Here is a 25,694-nt window from a genome sequence, read left to right on the forward strand (position 1 = left end):
ACTTTCTTGTTTTGGTGTATATTACCCAAAATATATTATTTTATGTCTTTGATGGCAATGGGAAAAAAACCCTCATTAACACCGAATGATAATCCCAGTCAATCGGTCATTAGACACATCAGATCTCCCACACAAAATCACCTTGTTATCTTACACTAAAAGCATAAACAGAACAGAAAATGTCGTTGTTCGTGGCTAACAGGAAAGCGATAACATTGAGCATCACTTTAACTTGTGATTGATGTGGCGAACGGAACCTTTCTCAAAAGAACTGAAAATATATCGACTCCTCTAAAGAACACCATATATATAGATCCATGGGAAAGACTTGTCGACCGTGCTTAATTGACGTAAACGATTACTAAAATAGTTGTTCATGATAAAAATATTTTAACAAGATATCTTTGGGCTATTACCCAAGCCAAATGAGATGGATGGACGGTATTTGAATTTCGTAATTGGTGTTGGATGAATTAAGTCTTTGAGAAGTCTGCAAATCACCAATACCAGGAAATCGACTCAACGTCCGATGGTGATACTTGTGCCTGTTTAAAAAGTCTGGTCGTGGGTCTTGTGTGAAACAATCGACCGTCATGATCAATTCATTCCTGTTTTCGCGGCCTCAGAAGAGAAACACATGAGAGAAAATATGCTCGCAATAGTCGTCTGCTTTGGCTATGTCGTCTGCTTGGAGGTGAAGAGAAAATGAAGAAAATAAACGATTTCATGACCCGGGTCCACAGAAGCCGTGGTACTTAATTAATCCCCCGACTTAGGCAATGTTACATTAATGTTCCTTTGCAGTTAGCTGGAAGCAAATATTTGACTAGGCCGAGAAAGTGCTGGTCCTTGGGTAATTGCAGCTACGAATAGAAGATTGACTTACAAGTTAAGAAGGCAACGGGAGGGCTTATGAGATTACCCACAGAATTTTTCCATAATGGCTGCATGCGAGAGAACTCTGATGAAGATGTGTATAATTTGAGTAATTTCACCATTCCTTGTGCTGCGTCAGCCGCCAGTCACTTCGATTTCACTGACATTACAAGTGTTTAAAGGAATTCGCAAACAAGTTTGCATGGACTGCGACAATAGACCGAGTGGGGAAATTCTGTTATAGCACCCTGATGGGTCGGAGCAAGCAAAATTTAGCTCATTAACAGCTGCTGGCGGACAGAGACGACGGTATGAAGAAACGTCCTTGTTTCACGGCCGTGACATCTTCTAGCTTGGCTAACAAGCGACTGCCATCTCATTTAATTAAAAGCCGGCTCTTTAGATGACAGAACTGAGAACAAATTTTCTTGTCTTGGGGCCAGGCACATTAGGGCCTTGAAATTAGGGATGGAATTATATCTTTACGAGAGTGCCGTATTGATCGTTTGCCCCTGTCATTACCACGTGCAAAACGTGGAGCTGTAGCAGTTGTCTCCCCTTGACTCGTGATCCCTGGCAATGATTATATTTACATCATAAACATATCTACACAATAGCCCCGTGCTCTGACTCGGGATAACTATATTATTCTTGCTTCTTAGGCAGGGCTAGAGTCAAAGGTCAAGACGTGAATCAACAGGTCAACAACTGGACTAGCATTGAACACTTTATGACACATCGATGATGTTGACATGAAGGATTTTAAATGATTGACATTCTTTTTCTAAAGTTCAAAAGTCGGCCATTGCTATCGTATTAATACACAAACACAGGACATATAAAAAGTAATAATTTTTTCAGCCATGTTCACAACTCTCAACCAAACTGAACCAGCAAGTGGGACACTTGTCAACATGTCTTTATGATTTTGCGTGTATATCAAGACAGACAATTAAAACAGTTTTTGAAAATCTTTCAACGAATATTTGACAAAAAGATACTCTTTACTTTCAATCATGGTCTGAATTATTTCTTTTTGAAAAAAAGAAGTCTTTTGTTGTTTTTTATGGCTCAGTTTCTTTTTCTCGCTTACATTCTCTTTTTTTTTTCTTTTCTTTTTTTTTGATGCGTTGGTGCTTTGAGTAAATTGTTTTATTAACTACATCATTAAATGTATCTGACTATCGATCTGTCTGGATGAGCTGTTATTAAAAAAAATAAAGACAGAAAACTGAAAAGTTGCTTCATGCAAACCCTCCAAGCGTCTAATCATTCTGAATAATATTTGTGATTATGACAGATTCGAATTTCGTGTGCACATGACACAAATCGCAGTGCCGTCTCCGGTCGATGTAATGGTTATAGATCGCGCGCACCAGCGCTCACCTCGACCGGGAGTCGAACCCCAGACCACCTTGATGATGTGTGATTGTAACCTCTGACCAATGTGCTGCTCAATAGCGTTTCGCGTGACGTGTATGCACGAGCTTAACGCGCGGAAAGCGAGCGGTCGTTGAGACGGTAGCCTCTTCGGGCCGCCATGTCATCGAATCAGAGCTCATTAACACTGATAGCACCAACGCAACGATTTCCAATTATGCGTCGCTTGAGAAGGCACTTGTGGCCGAACTATTGCAATGCCTTTCACTGTCACACGTTTTGATAGGGGGACAGAATGAGGATTAACTGGTAGTACAGAGATATTCAGACGGTTCTGTCTGAAATCAGCACCGGTGTCAACCATCGATGTCCAATACTCGCCCGTTTGTTTTCTACATTACTTAACTTAATATGCGATTACGTTTACAAAATCAAGCAAACATGACCAGATCGATGTCACAAAATAAATATTTACAAATTTGGGTAACATTTTGATGACTGATGTAAATGATAATCTTGCGTGAGATAAAACTACTTGCACATTTATTTCTTTGTGGAGGGTTGTGCTAGAAATACCGCCAACTACGAATATTTATTGGGAAGGGACTCCCTTCTCTCCTTTTTAATCTGGCTCTCTCTGATGCAGTCTCTCTGTTGTCAAGTGTCTGAAATATTTGGAGCGACTCCGTGGTCTAGTGGTGGAACGTTCCCCCGCAGAGCGGAATAGGTCCGGGGTTCGATCCCCTGGTCGCGTCATACCAAAACACGTTTAAAGATGGTTACTCTTGTAACGCTACCTGGCGTTCGGCATTAAATGGCTAAACAAGGACTGGTCGACTCGCGGTCAGTACACTGTGTCTGAGTGGGGTATTCATGTTAAACTGCGGCATGGTATCTCAGTAGCCTAGCACTATATATATGATCGGCATTACTCCGGATGGTACAAGCAGCCACACGTCCGCATATGAGTGCAATAATCTTGAACGCGACATTAATTTAACCCCCCACCCCCACCCCCACCCTCTCTCTCTCTAAATTACATGCCTCTCTCTAATATCTCTTGTCATTCTTTCCCTGTCTCTCAATCTCCCAAATTTAACTCACTCACTCACTCTTAATTCGCCTCCGACTCAATTCTTTCACTCCGTCTCTCTAGTATACCTTCCTCAGTAGCCCTCTCTCTCTCTCTCTCTCTCTCTCTCTCTCTCTCATAGATTTTATTTCTGAATCTCAATCATCCTTGATTATGTTTTCTATAGACTCCGCCTATCAGCGGTAACAGACACAGATGGCCTGCAGGGGGGTCGGACGCAAATATCTCTCTTGATGACATTTGGCTGAGGACGTCAGTGCCTTAAATATGATTAACGGACACTATCCGGAAACAATGCACTAGGCAAATTATAAATAAATAGGCTTTCCTATATATTATTTAAAAAAGGTACTTCTTTGTGGTTGTTAAAAAGTACCTTTTATATATGGACAATACGAAATATAATACTGAAAATCATTTGTTGAAAACTTGCAATAAACCTGCAGACCGCCATTATAAGGTTGAAACGTGTCAAATTCAAAGACATTAAACGTGTTTTGATACCTTGCAACGACAATTATTGTACAAAAAAAACAACGTTTGTGTACACATCCTTCTAAAACAGTTCATAAGGTACAGATGTTTAACTGGAAAAAACGTGATATGTAAATTTGTTCTAATCTTTGATCCCCATGGATAGATGCCCGGTGATTGCCTGTAACCAACACTAATGGGGATCGGTTGGTTACGTGTGAGGCCTGGCTGGCTGTTTGTCATCACATCCGACAGCGTGGAACGTAGTTCATGTTCCGCTGATTTTTGGAATGTTGATGGCTGTGCCGTAAAACAACATTCACTAACAAACTGCATCATAACTATCTGATAAAAGGTCCAATCAAATACATCCACCAGTTGTTTTTGGTGAAAGTAAGTACTGGGTTTGTTAGCTCAATTAATGTTAGGCCTCATACATATCGCAGCTTTGTCATTGTCGACTTAAAACTTATTGCACTCTTAAAATCAGGACGTTTGTTTATCGTTTACCCATTCGGTTCCATAAAACAACCCCGGATTTGTCGACATTCGAGATTGGAGGGTTGATGAATCGTTTCCAGCTGTAATTTGGAAGGACCGCGATGCCACATTTTGAAATTCGATTCCCGGCCGCGTCATACCAAAAGACGTTAAAAGATGGTACTTGTTACCCTCCCCGGCGCTCGGTATTAAGAGGCTAAAACGAAGCCTGGTCGGTTCGGAGTCAGTATACTGTATCTGAGTTATGTATTCATGTTAAACTGCGGCATGGTATCTCAGTGAGCTAGCACTATCAATCGGCATCAGTCCGGACTAGTACAAGCAGCCACAAAGCCACGCACGCACGCACGCGCGCGCACACACACACACACACACACACACACACACACACACACACACACAATCGCTATAAAAGCGCAATAATCTCGGACGCGACGTTCGACCCTAAGACTAGCACCTTGGTCTGTAAGCCCGTTGGTTTCACCAAGACCTCTCCGTCTTTGAATCTCTTCTCGCAAAGTAAACTGACACGCTGTGATAGAACTAAGATACCGTTAAATGCAGCGTTAAACCCAACTCACTCACTTAATGGTGTCCATGCATGTAAAGTTCTCGTCGATCCCATGATGAACACAGCACAAGATCGGCCTCTCGAGTACGGCAGACCGGCGGGGATATCTCCCGGTCTGAAATATTCTCGACACGCACTGTATGACTATTACGCGCAGCGTTCGATCCCCTGGGTGAATGACTTGGTGTGGTTATCCTCCTGTAATGAGACACGGAGCACTGAGACATTCCCGCTAGTCACCTAAAGGCTTGTCCCGGAGTCGGTGTATTTACTCAGTCATACGATTCCACGCACTCCTCTACACAGCCGGCACCGAGGATGAGGAAACAACGAGGACTGCTAATGTATTTCCTAATCCCAAATCAGTGGGTTATAATCCAGGAAACAAAGGTGTCTCCGTTGCCTCTGATAGCAGATATAGTGGTGTAGATGGTGTAGTAGCAGCAGTAGATGATGTAGTGGTAGTAACAGCAGTAGATGATGTAGTGGTAGCAGTAGATGGCGTAGTAGCAGCAGTAGATGGTGTAGTGGTAGTAGTAGATGGTGTAGTAGCAGGCAGTAGATGGTGTGTAAGCAGCAGTAGATGGTGTAGTGGTAGCAGTAGATGGTGTAGTAGCAGCAGTAGATGGTGTAGTAGCAGCAGTAGATGGTGTAGTGGTATCTGTAGATGGTGTAGTAGCAGGCAGTAGATGGTGTAGTGGTAGTAGCAGCAGTAGATATTGTAGTGGTAGTAGCAGCAGTAGATGATGTAGTGGTAGCAGTAGATGGCGTAGTAGCAGCAGTAGATGGTGTAGTGGTAGTAGTAGATGGTGTAGTAGCAGGTAGTAGATGGTGTGTAAGCAGCAGTAGATGGTGTAGTGGTAGCAGTAGATGGTGTGGAAGCAGCAGTAGATGGTGTGGAAGCAGCAGTAGATGGTGTAGTGGTAGCAGTAGATGGTGTGGAAGCAGCAGTAGATGGTGTGGAAGCAGCAGTAGATGGTGTAGTGGTAGCAGTAGATGGTGTGGAAGCAGCAGTAGATGGTGTGGAAGCAGCAGTAGATGGTGTAGTGGTAGCAGTAGATGGTGTGGAAGCAGCAGTAGATGGTGTGTAAGCAGCAGTAGATGGTGTAGTGGTAGCAGTAGATGGTGTGGAAGCAGCAGTAGATGGTGTGGAAGCAGCAGTAGATGGTGTAGTGGTAGCAGTAGATGGTGTGGAAGCAGCAGTAAATGGTGTGGAAGCAGCAGTAGATGGTGTAGTGGTAGCAGTAGATGGTGTGGAAGCAGCAGTAAATGGTGTGGAAGCAGCAGTCGATGGTGTGTAAGCAGCAGTAGATGGTGTAGTGGTAGCAGTAGATGGTGTGGAAGCAGCAGTAGATGGTGTGGAAGCAGCAGTAGATGGTGTGGAAGCAGCAGTAGATGGTGTAGTGGTAGCAGTAGATGGTGTGGAAGCAGCAGTAGATGGTTCAGTCGCAGCAGTAGATGGTGTAGTGGTAGCAGTAGATGGTGTAGTGGTAGCAGTAGATGGTGTGGAAGCAGCAGTAGATGGTGTAGTGGTAGCAGTCGATGGTGTGGAAGCAGCAGTAGATGGTGTGGAAGCAGCAGTAAATGGTGTGGAAGCAGCAGTAGATGGTGTAGTGCAAGCAGCAGTAGATGGTGTGTAAGCAGCAGTAGATGGTGTAGTGGTAGCAGTAGATGGTGTGGAAGCAGCAGTAGATGGTGTAGTGGTAGCAGTAGATGGTGTGGAAGCAGCAGTAGATGGTTCAGTAGCAGCAGTAGATGGTGTAGTGGTAGCAGTAGATGGATCAGTAGCAGCAGTAGATGGTGTAGTGGTAGCAGTAGATGGTGTAGTGGTAGCAGTAGATGGTGTGGAAGCAGCAGTAGATGGTGTAGTGGTAGCAGTAGATGGTGTGGAAGCAGCAGTAGATGGTGTGGAAGCAGCAGTCGATGGTGTGGAAGCAGCAGTAGATGGTGTAGTGGTAGCAGTAGATGGTGTGGAAGCAGCAGTAGATGGTGTGGAAGCAGCAGTAGATGGTGTGGAAGCAGCAGTAGATGGTGTAGTGGTAGCAGTAGATGGTGTGGAAGCAGCAGTAGATGGTGTAGTGGTAGCAGTAGATGGTGTGGAAGCAGCAGTAGATGGTTCAGTCGCAGCAGTAGATGGTGTAGTGGTAGCAGTAGATGGTGTAGTGGTAGCAGTAGATGGTGTGGAAGCAGCAGTAGATGGTGTAGTGGTAGCAGTAGATGGTGTGGAAGCAGCAGTAGATGGTGTGGAAGCAGCAGTAAATGGTGTGTAAGCAGCAGTAGATGGTGTAGTGGAAGCAGCAGTAGATGGTGTGTAAGCAGCAGTAGATGGTGTAGTGGTAGCAGTAGATGGTGTGGAAGCAGCAGTAGATGGTGTAGTGGTAGCAGTAGATGGTGTGGAAGCAGCAGTAGATGGTTCAGTAGCAGCAGTAGATGGTTCAGTAGCAGCAGTAGATGGTGTAGTGGTAGCAGTAGATGGATCAGTAGCAGCAGTAGATGGTGTAGTGGTAGCAGTAGATGGTGTAGTGGTAGCAGTAGATGGTGTGGAAGCAGCAGTAGATGGTGTAGTGGTAGCAGTAGATGGTGTGGAAGCAGCAGTAGATGGTGTAGTGGTAGCAGTAGATGGTGTGGAAGCAGCAGTAGATGGTGTTGAAGCAGCAGTAGATGGTGTAGTGGTAGCAGTAGATGGTGTAGTAGCAGCAGTAGATGGTGTAGGAGCAGGCAGTAGATGGTGTAGTGGTAGTACACTGCCACTACTACCACTACACCATCTACTGCTGCTGCTACCACTACACCATCTACTGCTGCTACTACCACTACACCATCTACTGCTACTACTACCACTACACCATCTACTGCTGCTACTACAACTACACCATCTACTGCTACTACTACTACCACTACAGCATTTTCTCCTACTGCTTCTCCCACATACCACTCACCACTATACCGTCATTAGATATATGGCATCTTCTGCTATTACCACAACATGCTCCCATCAAACATCACTTCCGCTAATGCAAGTCCCGTCGTTGCTTCTATTTCCACCACAACTGGATGGCGTTAAGTAACAATTAATAACGTATGACCTATGTGTAAATGTTTCAGGGTGTTGAGTAACAGCTGAGTATAATTGAGTGTGACTGGCCCTCTATGTGGTTGTCTCTTTTTAAGGTGTTAAGTAACAATGGAGTATGATTGAGTGTGACTGGCCCTCTATGTGGTTGTCTGTTTTAAGGTGTTTAGTAACAATGGAGTATGATTGAGTGTGACTGGCCCTCTATGTGGTTGTCTGTTTTTAAGGTGTTAAGTAACAATGGAGTATGATTGAGTGTGACTGGCCCTCTATGGGGTTGTCTGTTTTAAGGTGTTAAGTAACAATGGAGTATGATTGAGTGTGACTGGCCCTCTATGTGGTTGTCTGTTTTAAGGTGTTAAATAACAATGGGGTATGACTGAGTGTGACTGGCCCTCTATGTGGTTGTTTTTAGGGTTTTAAGTAACAATGAAGTATGATTGAGTGTGACCGGCCCTCTATGTGGTTGTCTTTTTTTAAGGTGTTAAATAACAATGAAGTATAATTGAGTGTGACCGACCCTCTATGTGGTTGTCTGTTTTAAGGTGTTAAGTAACAATGGAGTATGATTGAGTGTGACTGGCCCTCTATGTGGTTGTCTGTTTTAAGGTGTTTAGTAACAATGGAGTATGATTGAGTGTGACTGGCCCTCTATGGGGTTGTCTGTTTTTAAGGTGTTAAGTAACAATGGAGTATGACTGAGTGTGACTGGCCCTCTATGGGGTTGTCTGTTTTAAGTTGTTAAGTAACAATGGAGTATGATTGAGTGTGACTGGCCCTCTATGTGGTTGTCTGTTTTAAGGTGTTAAATAACAATGGGGTATGACTGAGTGTGACTGGCCCTCTATGTGGTTGTTTTTAGGGTGTTAAGTAACAATGGAGTATGATTGAGTGTGACTGGCCCTCTATGTGGTTGTCTTTTTTAAGGTGTTAGGTAACAATGGAGTATGATTGAGTGTGACCGGCCCTCTATGTGGTAGTCTGTTTTTAAGGTGTTAAGTAACAATGGAGTATGATTGAGTGTGACTGGCCCTCTATGTGGTTGTCTGTTTTAAGGTGTTAAGTAACAATGGAGTACGATTGAGTGTGACTGGCCCTCTATGTGGTTGTCTGTTTTAAGGTGTTAAGTAACAATGGAGTATGATTGAGTGTGACTGGCCCTCTATGTGGTTGTCTCTTTTAAGGTGTTAAGTAACAATGGAGTATGACTGAGTGTGACTGGCCCTCTATGTGGTTGTTTTTAGGGTTTTATGTAACAATGGAGTATGATTGAGTGTGACCGGCCCTCTATTTGGTTGTCTTTTTTTAAGGTGTTAAATAACAATGAAGTATAATTGAGTGTGACCGACCCTCTATGTGGTTGTCTGTTTTAAGGTGTTAAGTAACAATGGAGTATGATTGAGTGTGACCGGCCCTCTATGTGGTTGTCTGTTTTAAGGTGTTAAGTAACAATGGAGTATGATTGAGTGTGACTGGCCCTCTTTGTGGTTGTCTGTTTTTAAGGTGTTAAGTAACAATTGAGTATGATTGAGTGTGACCGGCCCTCTATGTGGTTGTCTGTTTTAAGGTGTTAAGTAACAATGGAGTATGATTGAGTGAGACTGGCCCTCTATGTGGTTGTCTGTTTTAAGGTGTTAAGTAACAATGGAGTATGATTGAGTGTGACTGGCCCTCTATGTGGTTGTCTGTTTTAAGGTGTTAAGTAACAGTTGTATGATTGAATGTGACTTGCCCTCTATGTGTTTGTCTGTTTTAAGGTGTTAAGTAACAATGAAGTATGATTGAGTGTGACTGGCCCTCTATGTGGTAGTCTGTTTTTAAGGTGTTAAGTAACAATGGAGTATGATTGAGTGTGACTGGCCCTCTATGTGGTTGTCTGTTTTAAGGTGTTAAGTAACAATGGAGTATGATTGAATGTGACTGGCCCTCTATGTGGTTGTCTGTTTTAAGGTGTTAAGTAACAATGGAGTATGATTGAATGTGACTTGCCCTCTATGTGTTTGTCTGTTTTAAGGTGTTAAGTAACAATGAAGTATGATTGAGTGTGACCGGCCCTCTATGTGGTAGTCTGTTTTTAAGGTGTTAAGTAACAATGGAGTATGATTGAGTGTGATTGGCCCTCTATGTGGTTGTCTGTTTTAAGGTGTTAAGTAACAATGGAGTATGATTGAGTGTGACTGGCTCTCTATGTGGTTGTCTGTTTTAAGGTGTTAAGTAACAATTGAGTATGATTGAGTGTGACTGACCCTCTATGTGGTTGTCTTTTTTAAGGTGTTAAGTAACAATGGAGTATGATTGAGTGTGACTGGCCCTCTATGTGGTTGTCTGTTTTAAGGTGTTAAGTAACAATGGAGTATGATTGAGTGTGACTGGCCCTCTATGTGGTTGTCTGTTTTTAAGGTGTTAAGTAACAATGGAGTATGATTGAGTGTGACTGGCCCTCTATGTGGTTGTCTGTTTTAAGGTGTTAAGTAACAACGGAGTATAATTGAGTGTGACTGGCCCTCTATGTGGTTGTCTTTTTTAAGGTGTTAAGTAACCATGGAGTATGATTGAGTGTGACTGGCCCTCTATGTGGTTGTCTGTTTTTAAGGTGTTAAGTAACAATGGAGTATGATTGAGTGTGACTGGCCCTCTATGTGGTTGTCTGTTTTAAGGTGTTAAGTAACAATGGAGTATAATTGAGTGTGACTGGCCCTCTATGTGGTTGTCTGTTTTAAGGTGTTAAGTAACAATGGAGTATGATTGAGTGTGACCGGCCCTCTTTGTGGTTGTCTGTTTTTAAGGTGTTAAGTAACAATGGAGTATGATTGAGTGTGACTGGCCCTCTATGTGGTTGTCTGTTTTAAGGTGTTAAGTAACAATGGAGTATGATTGAGTGTGACTGGCCCTCTATGTGGTTGTCTGTTTTAAGGTGTTAAGTAACAACGGAGTATAATTGAGTGTGACTGGCCCTCTATGTGGTTGTCTGTTTTAAGGTGTTAAGTAACAATGGAGTATGATTGAGTGTGACCGGCCCTCTATGTGGTTGTCTGTTTTTAAGGTGTTAAGTAACAATGGAGTATGATTGAGTGTGACTGGCCCTCTATGTGGTTGTCTGTTTTTTAGGTGTTAAGTAACAATGGAGTATGATTGAGTGTGACTGGCCCTCTGTGTGGTTGTCTGCTTAAGGTGTTAAGTAACAATGGAGTATGGTTGAGTGTGACTGGCCCTCTATGTGGTTGTCTGTTTTAAGGTGTTAAGTAACAATGGAGTATGATTGAGTGTGACTGGCCCTCTATGTGGTTGTTTTTAGGGTTTTAAGTAACAATTGCGTATGGCAGAGTATTATTGTTCTCCAATGTGGTTGTCTGTTTTTGAAGGTGTTAAGTAACAATGGCGTATGGTTAAATGACATTGCTTCTTTATGTGAGTGTTTGTTTTTGAAGGTGTTAAGTAATAAAGGCGTATGGTTAAATGACATTGCTTCTTTATGTGAGTGATTGTTTTTGAAGGTGTTAAGTAACAATGGCGTATGGTTAAATGACATTGCTTCTGTGTGTGTGTGTTTGTTTTTGAAGGTGTTAAGTAACAATGGCGTATGACCCAGTGATACTGGTCCTGGTCCTGTGTCTGTTTCCAATGGTGTTAATAACAATGGCGTATGACCCAGTGATACTGGTCCTCTAAAGCGACCGTCCGGATTTTCTGAATGGCTGGATTAACGAGGGTCAGATGTGATTAAATCGTCCTCTAGAGCCGCCTATGGTGATTATGAGCTGGATGATGTGAATGGGGGTTTCCATATTGTTTCTCTGTGTGTGTGTGTGTGTGTGTGTGTGTGTGTGTGTGTGTGTGTGTGTGTGTGTGTGTGTGTGTGTTTTTGAAGGTGTTAAGTAACAATGGCGTATGACCTAGTGATACTGGTCCTGGTCCTGTGTCTGTTTCCAATGATGTTAATAACAATGGCGTATGACCCAGTGATACTGGTCCTCTAAAGCGACCGTCCGGATTGCTGAATGGCTGGATTGAATGGATTAAATGGGTTTCCATATTTGTGTGTGTGTGTGTGTGTGTGTGTGTGTGTGTGTGTGTGTGTGTGTGTGTGTGTGTGTGTGTGTGTGTGTGTGTGTGTGTGTGTGTGTTGTATCCCATTTCATGCTTTTGTCGAGCTCCAGGTAGGGTAACAGCGAGTGCCATCTTTAAAGACCTTTTGGTATGCTGCTGCCAGGCATCAAACCACCGACCAAAGGAACTAATGAGTTTATATAAATATAGATATGCACAGCAACTATCATAACACATTACTATATAACTATCCTGGGCCATATTTATGGAGCAGCATATATAACCGCTGATGAGATCACTTGATTGGAACATTTAAAACGTACGAATGTTCTTGATCACTCGTGGGGATACAGATTTAGGATCTCGAATTTTGGAATATGTTACTCTCCGTCTAATTACTATCGTTATAAATCGGACTTGACAGGAAAATAACAAACCCAGTTGCATACTTCTTTTTATTAATCGACATGAACTCATCCCGTGTGTCGTTTTGTCAAACGGGATGCACTTTTTCTGTTTTAATGGATGTGGAATACGGGAGTAATTCCGAATGCACAATTGAATCTTCCTTTGAATTTAATCAAATTCCCTTCATTTGGAAATAATTTGAATAAATTTAAGTGTTTAAGAGTTCGCTTGTTACTTAAATCATGAACATATCAGTTTGAAGTGATGTGATCGCATTCCTTGCCGATCATTTTCAATCCAATTACGGAAACAAAACTAAACCATTTTTGGGAGTTGGGTGACTTGATAGCGCTCATGTCATGTAATTATTCCATCAACTTTTACTCCAATTTCGATATCTTCACTGATTAATTGAGGCGCTTTATTTCTGAATATCACTCCGCTAGTTTCTTGATAGTTACGGAAGCCATCGACCCAAACATTCGAGAAAATATTCCCAATATAATTAGAAAGAAAAAAATGGAAGTAAAAACAAATTCAATCTCATAAATCAAAAGTTAGTCACGGATCGTGCTCCCACGTGACCCTCACGTGACCTGCTCTCACCTCACCCGCCATCATTCCGGAATGTTACGGCATTTGCCGAAAAAAGTCGATTTCTTCCCGGAAAAGATGACAGATTGACGATCGGTAATCACTGGCGAGGCCAAAGCAAGTCGCAAACACACGAAAGAAGAGGACTTTTGTTAGCTTTTAAAACCATCGCCCGGTCACGACTCGATCAACCTTCATCAGGAGCTGTCAACAGCTTCCAAAATTTAATTTTTATTTGTTTTTACCAAATATTTCTAGTACTTCAATGCCATTCAATTTTCGAAATATAGGCCGAACTAGATGTAGAAATTATTTACGTCGATAAATGAAATGGTACTGTTGAAGCTGGCATTTTTTTTCGTCGTAAATTTGTATCTTATATCTTATTTGATCTTATTTTTACAAGATTGATACGTGTTCGAAAAGTTCAAAGGCACGTATACGTAATTCATATACATACTATTGATGAGGATAGTATTTGTTACGTTATCCGATGACCTACACTGTCTTACTCAAACATCGCCATTGATCTACGATAGCAATAAGGTCAAGTGTTGCCGGAAAATAGTGCAATTTTAATGAACGTCCAGTCTAAAATAATAATTGTTCAATTATTTGCATATTATTTGCAGAAGCAGCTAGAGGAATAGCGCTAGAGCAAGCTATAAAAAATTGTCCATGGCCACGCGTAAAGCCAAATTTGCGTTGTTGTTCCATTTATAACTTTATTTCTTCTGTGTTTCGTCCGAATTTGAATGCGTTTACCATGCTTTTTCTAGCGCATCGCTATGAAATATACTGTAATAGATTGGTGTGATGACCAACGGTAAACAGAAAAATAAAATAATAAATTATTATTATTATAAAATTCATCGAAATTTAAAGTGAATTTCCAATTTTATATATTTTCACCCTCGATTACCCAGTGTATCATAGCTCCATTCTGACATGTTATGGGGGTCACTTTCTATACGAAGCTAAGGTGTTGAATGGGTCCAGGGTAATAAGGGAACAGAGATGCAGTACACTGGATAATCGGGGCTGATTTGTGATGATATTTTCTAATGACCGAAAACATGACTTCAAATATAATGGAACATACAGTGAAATAGTGAAAAATAGTGAAAATACATAAACATTTCCCAGCTGAGACACCATACTGGCCTGTCATACATTATACCAAATGTAACTCTAAACGATTGTCATATTTTCATATGAAGTGTTAATTTGGTTTATTCTTAAAATAATCTACATTAATTACAGAAGCTATGAAGTATGTATTAAATGATTTTAATTACTTGGTAATAATTTTCATGGCTATTTTCGAGGCTATGAAGAAAATATCTCTCTAAATATACGTGAAGGTGGTCGTGTATTGTTATATATAACATGGGAACATCAATGGCCGAATCACCTCAATTGTCTTGTTTGTAGGAATAGCGGCGGATTATATTCTGTGAATATTCTTATATACGTGAACCTGTTAAACAGCAATATTGCCAGCTCTACATGTATAATATCAAATGAATTAATTAAGTAATTCAATTAAATCCACAAAACGGCCTAACAAAACCATCCAAACTGAATTATCAATATTACAAAAATATGTTTTCTTTGTGTTTAATAAACCTACAAAAAAACAGATTTACATGATAAACTTGACGCGATGCGTAACATTTAAGAGGTATTGTTTTCACAATTCAAACAAAAATAACACACAAGGCGTGCTTCAATTCAAAATGGCGGCAGTCATATTGAGAATTTATTGTCAGATTTCAAGAAATCAATATTGACTATTATGTGGCACTAGGATTCGCTCACCCCCATGCCTCGCTATAGGTTGATGGAGGACTGGACGCGGTTAGCTCCCTTTGACCTGTTGTCGAGAGAAAAAGACATTATTTTTTACTGGGTTGTGAAAAAATATGGCGGAGCGAAGATATTTTTTGTCTGTCTGCATTTTTTACTTCGTATCGCGATGAAGCGTAATGATAAACACGGGACTTTTCTAATGGTTGAGATTAAGACTAAATACAACCAAGAAAGACAAATAGTTAAAAATAACGTACACTGATCGAGAATAATCCATATATGATACACCATATGTTATGCAGGGATGAGGATGAGGATGGATTTTTGTAATCAACAAATATGTCCCCCATGTTACCGCCAGCACAAATTATAGCACTGCTCAGCATATGACATTAAATGAGTGCGTACACATATATTTTATGTCATACTAAAAAAATATACATATTAAGAATTCGGAATACAAGAAAGATATAAAAGCTATTTTAATCACAATTCGCGTTTCCTCTTGGGGATATACGATATTGGGATTAATTATTTTCGTATCTATTGCAAAACTAAACGGATTCACTCATAAAATCGATAACTAATGTATGTAGCTTTAATTCAGTCTCCAATTACAAAACAATATATTTTGACAGACCCCTGTGTAATTTACAAATGGCCTCCATAACTGATATGATTTTTCTTTTTCAATTTTCATAAATTTGATAATGTTATCAAATTTGTCAGATCCGTGTAACGCTCTCCTGAAAACTAATTGTAGCTGCATGTCTTTCTGTTGGACCCGGGTCTTTAGTTAGGCAGTCGTAGGAAAGTATCATCATAACGTATAAGATAGAGATTAATGGCGATAAAGTAATTTCAGCGCGTCTTAGAAAATTGCTTTTCGTTGTAAAAGTTTTGGAACAAACTCGACAGGAAGGTCAGACGACTAAAGGTTATGAGTCAGGGACAGGGGGCCTCCCACTTTCAAAAAATTAATTCAAAGATTTATATCAACAAAGTTTCTGAGCGAAACAGCAATCGAAAAAGCCAATTGAAGCTAAATTATGATTTCTATATGACATTATGAAAAACAGACTGAAAAATGAGTGATTAATAACAGTTACATTTCTCAACTTAGACATCACGTCTGCGTGCCATTGTGTCCTAACGCTTTAAAGAAATTTGACAAAAAAAACAACGCTCTCTCAAGGGTGATTCAAATTAAAATCACAGGAAACAAGTTATCTAAAATTTTATTTCGAAAGTTATGAATTGAGAAATTATGATCCATGCGCTAGCAGCGAGGGCGTTTTACCCTGACTGTCGGTGTCTGTCAAGTTCTGAAGCCGACCGCCATCTTGGACTTGGAAGTCTAGCTGTTATTGCTGATTATGCAGGACATAAAAAAAATAAAATGAAATTGCGAACGACATGTCTAAATCAATATGTGGAGGTGTTTTGTATGGCGGACACTGTTGCATGTGTAGCTTGTCTTCCTTGACTTTATCTGGTGCCAGAGTATGATGATATATCAGAATTCAGAAGCAATCAATCGATGACCAGATCGATACCAAGCAAGCATCTTACGTGTGAGATCTGTGCACTGCCACATGTAAACTCACACATACCGTTGTGAGTTCTCCACAAGCCATTGTCGGTATAATTGAAGGACATGGTTTGGGCGGGTCAACTGTGACGGGGCCTCAAACCCTGGTCTGTCTGGCTTGATATGAGATCGAACTACGATGATCGAAGAGACAGTAATATATGATCGGGTATTGGGTTGTGATGTTAAGTGTTGATGTGAAATCTGTCAGCGAGCATTGAATTACCAAATAGCACTTATACACCAAAGGAAACAATTTCGATTTATTTGCTTATTTCAACATAAAAAAACAACCCAAACACACAACACGGCACTCAACATAAACTATCGGGCAAGAGAAAGGACATACATACATCCATGTTTGACGGTGGCTTGAAATGAAACAATCACGAAATGGTAATTCGTATGTATTTGATACGGGTATCATAGTAATTTTTTGGACCCGAAGTTTGCAGTGTTTCGGCGACTGTTTTCAGCATAGTAGCTTTTTTTTATTAAAACGGGTGAAATTCGTTGGTCAAATCCAATTTTTAGGTATATAATTTTTTCTCGGCAGTTTATTTTATTTCTTAGCTGGATATGTTATAGAAAAACAGGTAGTCATTTTGTATGGCGTTATGGTCAATAGTACACTTTATGTGTTTAAGTTAAGCATTTGCCACGTGCATTACGCAGTCATACAAACATAGAGGTAGTCATCGAGTGTACTTTTCACAAACTGATTTGCGTAACAATAACACAGGGCACTACAATCAATGTCCTCTCAATTAATTGTTTGTGTGGCGTATAGTCAAGTCGTATACTGCTGAGGTATGCAGAGCAGATCTCCCATTGTAACGTATAATGTAGGCCACATGTTACTTTAGGTTAAAGCACACGGAGAACAATAGTATTATATTTATATAAAAATGTCTTTTAAGGTACAATGGCTTCTGTCAATCACTGTGGATGGTGATGGTATGAATTTGTCTCTTGAGTGGCATGTGTTTTAGAACGAGGAAAGTGGACCACACAGAGAAAACTATATATTAATATTTAATTTATCGGTCATTACGTTTTTCACAAATTGATACCAAACAATTAAAGTGCTGTCAAACTATCCAGATTTGACGATATCTAATAAATCCATGCGAAATCGTTTAGAAAACTGATTAGGGGTAATATTTGAAAATGTGTCGCATGTCAACGAATGGGACCGATAGACAAGACCACGTATAACGATAATGTCATCAGTAAATGGAACCGTGCTTGTCGGAAGAGGCGACTAACAGGATGGGGTGGTCAGGCTCGCAGACTTGGTTGACGTATGTTATCGTATCCCAAGTACATAGATCGATGCTCATGATGTCAATCACTGTGTTGTGAGATGGCGACGTCCCCCCACCCCACCCCACCCACCCCTTATTAACCACAAAGGGACGCAATCCGTTTCAACGCTTAGTCGACCGATCAGTGTAACGAAAATCTTACATTGGTATTTAGAAGTTGAAAGAGCATAAAAACATGGTTCATGGATAAGAACTTGTTTATTGTTTGTGATGACTTTTCATGTCTAATTCTCGACGTTTCTATACTACTAATAATAATAATCAAGGTGCTACGTTATTACCCCGGTCAATGGATCATTCTCGTCTCCCTGGGGATTATACTCAAGCTACCTGTGAGGCGCTAGAAAGTTCATAGTCACATTACCACCTCATCTTACCGGGTACCCATTCACTGCTAGGTGAATTGGGGCATAGTTCGAACAAAGTCACTTGCCTAATGAGACACCACATGTACAGTGATCCCTCTTTAATCCGGAAACCCGTAATTCTGGCCGTCAGTGTTGGGGACCATGTATAAATATACATTATGTGGATCCCGTACTGTCCGAAATTGAGAAAATCTCGCTGTGCAGAGTGAGTGAGTGAGTTGGGTTTAACGCCGCTTTTAACAGTATTCCAGTTATATCGCGGCGTGTCAGCTTAATGTGGGAGGAAAGCCCCAAGTGATGCAAGTCTCAGACGTTTACCACTTCGGGGAAACCCACGAGCAAGGGTATGGCGCTGACAAACCTAGAAACATAATCGGGGCGAACCGGGATTCGAACCCACAATCATAGGTTTCTGGCGTGCCCAAGGGACGCAACTCTGCACAGCAAATCGCGGCGCCCGTGCCCCCCTCGCTGTGCAGAGAGTTATTACCCCCGCTACCAAGCTTATTGTTATACTTACAACAATTACTATAATAAACATAACATGATAATATTATATTTCAGACGGCTGTGGTTAAAAACTGTACACGAGAACTTATACCAAATTCTTCCAATGACACGATACCGGAAGTACATATCAATGTCTCACACAAAAAGGCCCAAACAAGGACTAAGTCAATATTTCAGATTCTTAGCGTCAAGTGTGAAACACTACATGCTAGTGTCAAAGAGCGGGCCTTGTACGACGAGGCCGGTAGACCATTGACTCCAAGTACATGAAGTCTCCAACGGTTGGGGTTATGTAAGAAGCATAACAAATCATACGAGGTTGCCGAAAAATAAAAATTAGGTTAGAGGAGACAAATTTAAAGAATTTTCACGCCTGGAATAGAAATTAATGATTATATGTCTGCAGGGTGAATTAAGAAAGTCGTGATGGATGAGCGACTAACAAGCCTAGCCTGACATGGGTCTATTAGCTTGGACCCATTTGCTTTATTACAGTGCCGCAGCTAAATGTTTGGCTATGGCGTTTGGAGACACACAGACGGCACCCTTGTCCGGGGCTAGCCCCTCTTCTCTGATGGAATGCTAGACACAGCGCCTTCCATCACGAGAGATGTAATCAATTTAACTGCTTATCTCAATTCGAGCAAAAATGAATAAATGCCATCAACTTTTGGTCTCAATTGTGTCATAAGCGGGGACTCTCGCTAAATGCGTTTGATTATTTCGCTAAAATCTCGGATTTCAATCTCCCCCAGGACGTCAAGTTGAGGAAAGTAGTTCGTTCTCAAAACAATACTGGCATATTCACACGATTCTTGCAATTAATACTAAATGCGTTCAATGTAATTAAGGCATACACACGAGTCCTTGCGGAGGCCCGAGCGCCTAGCTTGAATAAACATGGATTATCTGAGTCGGAGACTTCTCTCTTGACGACTACGACGCTAAAATCATTAAAGTCTTCTGAGGATTAAAACTATCAATCAAGTTTTATTTTTTGTGGAAATATCTATCAACAATTTATTACATGTTAAAGTTGAACAATTATCTAAAGTGTCGGCCATACTCCGTCACCTTAGGAGTCAAATACAAAATTGCAAATTGTAAGTGCTCCATTGAAATGGATACATTAAAGTTTCATAATAAAAAAGAAAAATAATCTACCGTTTAAACCTTAACATGGGCGTTTCCGATTAATTATCATTGATTTCTTTGTTGTTTATTCTTTTATTTCATTGAGAATTCCCCGTTGTGGTAGCCACCGCTGTCGACCTTCGATTCACAGCTGTGTTGGGGAGGTTAAACTCATGAATTACTGATATTGAGGTTTGATAGTTGAATGGGTAAAGCGAGGAAGACGACAACATATGCGCAACAACGTACACAACAACGGAAAAAACCCCACATATTTTAAGTTCTGTTTCCTAACGTCACGATAAATGACCTTCAAGTCGACTTCCGGTTAAGAAGGTCATCTTTTGAGTCAACAGTTTCAGTTGCTTGAACAGAAGTTTGACACGCGTGACTACATATTTTAGAAAGATTATGAATACCACAAGACCAGTCAGTCTGAATATATTGTCTGGGTGTATACTCGCACATAACCTAGCTACACATCACGTCCCAGTCAGCGATTGTGTCAGCTTGTATTCGGTCGACATTTTCGCTTCATCTAATTTCCCCAAGTTGACAGTGTTGTATTTTTGTCGACGTGAAACTATGGCGGAAGTACAAGCAGACTAACGAACTGGCAAACCATGTGTGTAAGAAAGGTACATGCATGTGCTCAACTAAACACGTTCAACTAAAAACTACCAAATTCATGGACGTATACAAAGTTTATTCCAGATCAGCTAATCTGTAGCAAATGTTTAATATTGGTTAGAACTTTTAGGTGTTTTTTCTGTATCGCAAATTATCTAAGTATGGTGATATTTGCTTTTCACACTCGAATGTCACAATTTGCTGCGCTTTTTGGCAGTAGGTTTGGGGAATGGGGGAGTTAGATTATACACGGCTGTGCACTGTAGGTCAGTTATTGACGTCATATTATGGAGGAACGCTCACAGTGTGCCCAACGTGAAATGTGGGCAGACGTATTTGCTGACCAGACGCCTCTAAACCAGTATGTGTAGACCGTTAAAAACCTAAGTAAGAATCTTATTTTTGAAAAATTGGAGAACCTTCTTTGAAAATGATGGTGCTTACAGACCAAAGATTCGACATCATGACAAGAGGATATGGGCGTCCACGCACTCACTCACAAGGGCGGTCGGATAGCCTTGTGGTTAAAGCATTCGCTCGTCACGCCGAAGACCCGGGTTCGATTCCCGACATTGGTACAATGTGTGAAGCCCATTTCTGGTGTCCCCCGCCGTGATATTGCTGGAATATTGCTAAAAGCGACATAAAACCATACTTACTCACTCTTTCAGTAGTTTGATGAAACTAAAACATTTTGTTGAGGTTTGTTTTTGATAGCTGGTTATGTGCTAAACAGAGAAATATCGACACTACATTATCAAAATGCATATACACTGCTTTCAAATAAAGTGTGCCAAGGTGTTGATAGAAGAATGTTTGTTTGTTGTTTGTTGTTTAACGCCGCAGCAATATTCCACCTATATGACGGCGGTCTGTAAATAATCGAGTCTGGACAAGACAATCCTATGATTGACATCATGAGCATCGATCTACGCAATTTGGATACGATGACATGCATCTACAAGTCCGCGAGCCTGATCATCCTATCCCGTTAGTCCCCTGTTACGACAAGCATGGGTTGCTGAAGACATTCTCTACCAAGAACTTCACTGGTCTGATAGAAGAGTGAGGGAGTTTGGTTTAATACTTTGAACGGTATATCGTGGCTTGTCAGTGGGAAAGCCCGAAGTGATGGTCACAGACGTATACCACCGTGGTGAAACCCAGAGCACGGATATACTGCTGACAAATCTAGAAAAATAATCAGAGTGAAGCCGGATTCGAATCCGCGATCACAGGTTCTCGGCAGGCCTAAGGGACGCAACTCTACACAGAGAATTGCGGCGTCTAAGGCGACTGGGCCATCTGTAACCCTTGTTGACTGAAACGAGATAGTGGAGAAGAAATACCGAGGAAGTTACTGTCTGGTTTTTTTACTTATCGAATCAACGATGCAGCGGTCAACCACGTACTGACCTGACAAATAAAACGACATTTATTATAAAGAGATTGATACAAATCCTAAGTGAATAATATGATGTCAAGTACACGCCCTTCCCTGGTATAATGGACTGAACCTATCCCGCCCCTTAACCCTGCACGATATGCACGTGCATCATGGATACTTTATTGGATGGTCGTTTGCGACTGAATTCACGTGCGAAACGATCACGCCGTTCCTAAATAATGAAGTCTGGACCAGACAATTTGGATACGATGGCATGCATCAACCAAGTCAGCAAGCTTGACCACCCAATCCCGTTAGTCGCCTCTTTCGACAAGCATAGTCGCCTCTTACAACAAGCATGGGTTGCTGAAGACCTATTCTAACCCGAATCCTCACGGGTCCTTACTTCTAGTATCAAATAGCTCATCGAAAACGATTTACCAATCTCTATATTTTTTCTCATTCCACGGCAGACTTTGTCCAGTCCTTGATTGTAATATCTTGTGACAACAGAATGTCGGTACATAGGCCTAAGCTGTGTCTGTTCTTAAACGATTTATCACAAACGTTGTAATCTTTGTTGTGTTAACCAGTTGTATTTAGATGCAACAATCAGGCCGAGAAGTGCGGCTATAGTTTCCCCTATACAATAACCACTGATCCTGGCACATTCACGACGAGGTGTTTAAAAATCATGTGCGTTTGTTCACGATCAGAGATCGACCATTTAATGTAGTGCCCCAGAATACATGGAGATGGGCATGGCGATCCTGTCAACTGAAGCTCCATCTCTCTCCGTGCAGAGTTACTTCCCTTGATCGCGTGCCAGAATCCGCTGGTCGTGGGTTCGAAGATGATTGGTCTGCTAGCACCATACTCGTGCTCGTGGGTTTTTAAATATGAATAACTCCTTCCCCATAAGTGAATGAATGTTGTCAACGGCCGCAATCAGCGCTGCAGTTCTATCACGTAGCCCCGCAATATGCCGTCATGTAGTGATGTAAAAATTAAATACCCAAATAACATCAAGGAACATGTATCGATATTACCATGCGGTGCTCCACACAACTGCCTACTCGTTCGTCCGAGATACATTTGTCCAAAAAATGAGCATTTATAACGGAAAAGGTTCCACACACTGGTTATTATTTTTAACTTAGTATTTTCAAACCTTGATATAATATAGTGAGTATATGTCCAACTCCTGCCAGTACTATGCGGGAACGGGTCTCCATATGCATATACTAGTATTTATCATATAATGGGAAGGCAGGATAAAGTCAACGGATAAAAACGGTAGCCGTTGGGGTCATTTACGGATAAATATGCAAATATAAACGGTCAGGTAAGTACTACTTGCAGTTTAGAAACCAGCATGGCGCCGCCCTTGTCTATCTGCGATCGAGAATTAACCATATTTTAGATAATCTTCAGGGAAAACTGTTATCATAATTTTTTTAAAATGGTCTTAGAAAATCAGTGTCTGTAACTGAAACAAAACAAATTTCTGTTTTAACTGTAGTAATGCACACGTCCAGTAGAACTTTCTATGTTCAGGAATCGTTTGTGAGAGATGAGAATGCCGTTTAAGAGGACATAATTTAAGAATGACATGCTATATATGATAAAGAGGTTTTCACACTTGTGTGTTTTGGAGAGTAAATATCATGTTCGTATATACCAGTATATATCAACTGCCAGTACTTCACGGGATATGGTCCCACACGTTTACATATATATCACCCCTGGCAGCACAGCACGGGGTCAAGTTCCCTCGCTTCCGCCTGTACATGCGACATAAACGACACTCGTAACTGATCCCCGCTTCCGACAAGCACAATCCTCCGCTATCTGCTGGAACCACCACGACTTACCTAGCTCCCGCGACACATACTGTTTCAACGATGTACGTAAGGTGATCGTTTGATCGTTTCTTTCAGTGTGATGCAATCACCGGTAGCATGGCGGTGGTGTGGGGTTCTCTATCTCCTCGGCATTGATATTGTACTCTAAACATCAAACATTCCTAACTGAAATGTCAGACAAGATATTCCTGTAATGTGTCAGCGACTTGAGTCGCCACGGCTCCATATTCTGTATGGTAAATGTCACCTATGAAGATGGTATTATTTAATGGCAGCTCTGAACGGGTGTATTAATATATCTTAAAAGATTCCCGAAAACGTTCTCTATGTCGAAAGACAGCATCTGGAGCACAATTTGTATATTTTGAGCGCTACTGTATCCCGCCGGCGGAGGATGATGTGCATAATATCAATCACTGGTTTGTCTGGTCCTGACTATTTACATGCTACCATCATTCAGCTGGAATATTTCCAAGTTAACAACAAACAAACAAATAAATTACCTGTACTCAGCTTGACACCAGCATAAACAGGATTAGTTAAAGAGGAATACTGATTTCGACTTTCTATAACGAGAAAAGCTTTTATCTTACATATTCATCAAGTTTGTTTGTTTATTTGTTGTTTAACGCTGCACTCAGCAATATTCTAGCTATATGACGGCAGTCTGTAAATGATCGAGTCTAGACTAGACAATCCAGTGATTGATATCATGGACATCGATACGATAACATGCATCAAACAAGTCAACGGGCCTTGACCACACGATCCCGTTAGTCGCCTCTTACGACAAGCATAGTCGCTTGTTACGGCAAGCATGGGTTGCTGAAGACCTATTCTACCCCGGATCTTCACGAGAAATATGTCATGGACCTATTGTTTTCTGTTTTCTGTCTCAGACAGCAAGATTCCTGTTCTATCACGCCAGGCAGTAAACATTAGAGTCAGGACCAGGCGAACCACTGACTGACATCACGAACAACAATACAAGGTCGGGGTTCGACACGCAATCAATGAAAACACAGAGCATGACCAACCGGTCCTCAATAATCTGCTCCTACGACAAGATGTTGTAGGATTCAATTGAGAAACAATACTTTCCTCGGCCCTGCTCCCCAAAATGACCTCAGTGGTAAGTCCGTCGATCGGTTCTCTGAAGAGAGCCCATAGCTTCGATGCCTCACATACTGAAATCGGCTCTTGTCTTGTATACGTCTATAGCTTAGAAAAGTACCATTATCAGTTTTTTGAACGCCACACATTTAGACCAGAGCCCCAGTGTGAGATTGTTCCCAGCTGGTGGTTAAACAAAAAAGAGGCTCTAGACGTGTGATGTCACTTTCAAAGACCTGTCTGTAGTCCGCCTCAATTAACACGAGTCAAACACACTCCTAGATTAATTTAGATGAAAGAAGAACACGATACGATACTCTGTTTCAGGGAGACTTCAGTGAAAATACTGACTGGAATGTCAAATGACGGTGACTGAGTAGTGTTCCAGTAGGCTTATTTCATGTCCTGGTTAAGTTAGTACAATGTTAATTACGATCTGTCTAAAACTAAGGACTGTTCTTTGAGATTAACCCCAAGGGACCCTCTCTTCAAATGAAATGACCCAAATTCAAACAAACGTTGTCCATCGCTCAGTTACGTTAACAGTCGAAGAGAAACAATGCCATACGTTTAGTTACCGAAAATCCAAGATGGCTGTCATGTCTCAAGATGGCCGTCAAATGTCAATATAGTTACATGTATGCAAATATTCATACATATTGGTAGAATTTCCAAATTTAGTTGTCATAGTGTTACATTAAAAAAAAAAATCAAGGTGAAAACAGTTTCTCTTGAGACTTCACATAAGTCTCAGGGCGAATGGTCCACATGCTTCGCTGAAACACATTTCCAGTGTACGAAGTCAAGTGACATTTGTTGACGGCTTTAGAATTCAATAGAGGTGACAACAAAGTTGTGTTTTGACATTGACCCAGACACATGACAGACTTTATTCCAAAAGTACCCAGATAACACCAATATAACATGTGGAAATATGAC

Source organism: Haliotis rufescens, unplaced genomic scaffold (genome assembly GCF_023055435.1).
Source record: "Haliotis rufescens isolate VD_foot unplaced genomic scaffold, xgHalRufe1.0.p SCAF_19, whole genome shotgun sequence".
Lineage (NCBI taxonomy): Eukaryota > Metazoa > Mollusca > Gastropoda > Lepetellida > Haliotidae > Haliotis > Haliotis rufescens.